This window comes from Haemaphysalis longicornis, unplaced genomic scaffold (assembly GCF_048455015.1).
Source record: "Haemaphysalis longicornis isolate Haplotype H1 unplaced genomic scaffold, Haemaphysalis longicornis Haplotype H1 scaffold_4, whole genome shotgun sequence".
NCBI classification, from domain to species: Eukaryota; Metazoa; Arthropoda; class Arachnida; order Ixodida; family Ixodidae; genus Haemaphysalis; species Haemaphysalis longicornis.
Window position 1 is genome coordinate 106,763,887 of NW_027526361.1, and position 4,059 is coordinate 106,767,945.

General features: G+C 45.7%; 1 non-coding gene across 1 annotated transcript; it reads right to left on the minus strand.

Moving 5' to 3' along the window:
• Nucleotides 1–413: 413 nt before the first annotated feature.
• On the minus strand, nt 414–486 carry Trnas-cga (transfer RNA serine (anticodon CGA)). Its single transcript has one exon. It is a non-coding gene; the product is annotated as a tRNA-Ser (tRNA).
• Between the last annotated feature and the right edge of the window lie 3,573 nt (nt 487–4,059).

Genomic DNA, 4,059 nt, shown 5'->3' on the forward strand with positions numbered 1-4,059 from the left:
GTTCGAAGGTTAAAATAATGCGTTGTTGTACGAAGAATTTTTGCGGGAGCCGGATTACGGACTGGCTTCAACCATTTTTTACTAGCAACGAATATCGGATATAATACATTAAATTACTGTCCAGATACATTTTCGTTATAAGGAGGTATGACAATATATATATATATATATATATATATATATATTTATATATATATATATATATATATATATATATATATATATATATATATATATATATATATATATATATATATATATATATATATATACATACATACATACATACATACATACATACATACATAAATAAAGGTTGGCAGTCCAGAAAACCTCGGAAACCAAAGGGGAGAATGTGGTAGGTTACTCAAACAGGTAAAGAATTTGTAATGACATAAAGTTGAGGAAAAATGCCCGCCGGGTGGGATCTGAACCCACGACCTCCAGAATTCGCGTCTGGTGCGATCACCACTACTCTACCGGCGGGGCTATGTTCCCCTCCACTTTCTTGGATATTTATGTCGAGGTAATTTTTTTCCTGTGCTTGGGGGTGGTAGCCACCACCACTCCGACTGCTCGGGATGAAAGGGACCTTCTCCATAACCCTCGGGCCGTGAGTTTGTAATGACATTTGTAAAAGAATTTGTAATGACATAAAGTTGAGGAAAAATGCCCGCTGGGTGGGATCTGAACCCACGACCTCCAGAATTCGCGTCTGGTGCGATCACCACTACTCTACCGGCGGGGCTTCTTTCCCCTCCAGTTTCTTGGATATTTATGTCGAGGTAATTTTTTTCCTGTGCTTCGGGGTGGTAGCCACCACCACTCCGACTGCTCGGGATGAAAGGGACCATCTTCTTAACCCCCGGGCCGTGACTCGAATGTCTACGAGATGTCGAGAGTGGTCTACCAGCGTTGAACCCTCTTAAGCTCCCTGTGGCACCAAGACCGCCAGAAGAGGCCCTCGATGTGCATGTAGCGAATCAGATTGGGTAATTAGGGGCTGGTTGAATTAAGACAGAAATAAGGGTTGGCAGTCAAGAAAACCTCGGAAAGCAAAGGGAAGAATGTCGTAGGTCGCGGAAACAGGTAAAAAATTTGGAAAGACAGAAAGAAAGTGGAGAAAAAATGGCCGCCGGCTGGGATCCGAACCCACGACCTCCGGAATACGCGTCTGGTGTGATGACCATTACGCTACCGGCGGGGCAATTTTTCTCTCCACTTTCTTGGAAATTTATATCAAAGTAATTTTTTTCGTGTGCTTGGGGGTGGTAGTAGCCACCACCACTCCGACTGCTCGGGATGAAGGGGACCTTCTTTTTAACCCCCGGGCCATGACTAGAATGTCTACGAGATGTCAAGAGTGGTCGACCAGCGTTGAACCCTCTTAAGCTCCCTATGGCACTAAGACTGCCAGAACAGAGGCCCTCGCTGTGCCGTATTCTGAGCCGTATTCAGGAGGTCATGGGTTCGAATCCCACCCGGTGGCATTTTGTCTCCTCTTTCTTTCTGTCTTTCCAAATTCTTTACTTGTTTCAGTGCCATACCACATTCTCCCCTTTGCTTTCCGAGGTTTTCTCGACTGCCAACCCTTAATTCTGTCTTAAATCAATGAGCCCCTCATTTCCCATTCTGATTCATTCGCTATATATATATATATATATATATATATATATATATATATATATATATATATATATAGTATAAGTAAAGAGTCGGATACGCAGCAAGAACAATAACAAACAATGTTTACGTAGCGGCAACGGGACTTGCCTTCATCAGAGTAAAGTTACATGATTTTGCTGTCATGTAACTTTACTCTGATGAAGGCAATTCCCGTTGCCGCTACGTAAACCTTGTTTGTTATTGTTCTTGCTGCGGATCCGACTCTTTACTTATACTATTTCTGCGCGCTTTGTGAGTTTATCTTTCTCTCTCTCTCTCTCTCTCTCTCTCTATATATATATATATATATATATATATATATATATATATATATATATATATATAGACTGAAAAGATAAAAACTCACACAGAGTGCGAAAAAAATAAGGTTAGTAGAGACAGAGACAAACGAGAAAGACTTAGAAAATAAAAATAAGTTTACTGACGTTTCAGGGAGTCCTCTCCCTGAAACGTCAGTAAACTTATTTTTATTTTCTAAGTCTTTCTCGTTTGTCTCTGTCTCTACTAACCTTATATATATATATATATATATATATATATATATATATACCGTGAAAACTTATGCAACCGCTTATATTACCTATTGCACCTGCAACAAAAATATACTATTGACTACAACCGACGTACTCGATCGCCCTCATTTTCCTATCCGAGTTTCGCTTCCCATTGTGCCTTCACGTCATTCAGATCATGGCTTCAAACGGCCCGCCAGCCCCTCAGCCGAGCTAAGCCGACAGTAACTCGAAAACACAGAACTCGGTAAAGTTGGACTTCGACCACTCTTCACCCTGCGATTAGCGATTGCTAATTGCGGAAACTAGTACTGGGAGAAATCGTCTCTTACAGCAGAAAATTGCATGGGAAAAAAAAAAAAAAAACTTGCGGAAGCGTGCAGGCACTGGCGGACGATCACTTAGTAAAGAAAACAAAGGCTTGACGTTTTCGAGGGCAGGGCAAGCAACGCGATGAAGAGCAGGACCCCCATCAACCGGCCCCAGAAAATTTCAAGGTGTTCGGCTGTGCAAGCAGACGGGTGGCGGCCGCCCAAGGGTCTCTCCCACAATCGAACGGAGGTCGCGGAAACGAAGACCTTAGATTTCATAGGATGAACGCACCGACCATTACGATGTAAACATGGCGCACTAAGATGTGAAACTACCCGCCTGAATGCATTCCCGGCCTACCAGAACCATATTTTCGACCGCCAGGACGTAGGCCACCGGAAATAAAGTTAGATCTCTCTCCGGTCGTCTAATGTCACGCAGACGCTCGGTGAGTATCCACAACGGACCACCCCGAAACAGTCTTTATAGCAGGTGGAGAGCTAGTTAGCCTCATTTCCGCTTCTTTTTTATTTTCTTTGTATCTCAAAACACGATATAATTCTTTGGGGTGACCTTGCATCTCTTGCGTTAAGATCAATAGCCCATACTGCTGCCGCACTAAATTGTTCGGGAAGATTGCGGGGCATTGTAAGGTTGGCGGTGTTGTCAGTAGAAATTAATAGCTGACCAAGCAAGAGGCAAACGAAGGAACAACCCCAGGAGGAAACAAATAAACAGGACATTGGTGGCCGCTATACCGGCATACTGAGCCGCTCATTAATCGCCCATCCGTGTCCTGACAGCGCAGCCTGTTGGGGTTTAAGAGAGAGAGAGAGAGAGAGAGAGAAAGACGGCGTCGGGGCTGGAACGCGAAAGAAGATCAAGCTCACGAGACTCACTGGGGATAAGATCATGCTGCTGATGCCTCGAGGAGATTAAATGTTATTTTTTTCCTTGCCACTTTTTTTAGGGAGGGGTTGGGGGTCCGCGCCTGGAGAGTAGCCGGACGGCGAAATGAACAAAGCGGCCTACGTGACGATACACCCACACAGACGTGCGTCGTCTCGAAGCCTCCGGGCGTCTCCCACGCGAGATTAACCACGGGATGCGATTAACGGAGACGCGGTACGGTTCGCTGTCTCTCTCCCTTGGGCGGACCCGGTTGGACAAGCAGCCGTCTGCAGGCCCCCCGTCTCTCCAGCGTCTTCTGTTCCTTTACAGCGACGTCGCGCCTTCCCTGAAAGGCCGCGTTGCCGCATTGCCGGGGGTGAAAGAGTCTGACGGCATGTCCTGCCACAGGCGGTTGCGAGTTGAGCGTCCACCATGTCTGTGGAAGGCACCATGTGCATTCGTGTACCTTGGTGGCGCCGGGCACCCACCGGTAAAATAGGTACAAACGACTCCCCGGCCTGGCGCTCAGCCCTTGGTGGGACTGCAACGCTTGAAAAGTTCACCCGGCTTGTACGGGAAATCGCCCAAATGGAAAGGGGCGGCTGCAAAACCGCAGGAACTTTTTTTATTTGTAGTTTTTACACCCGTCCTCACACGT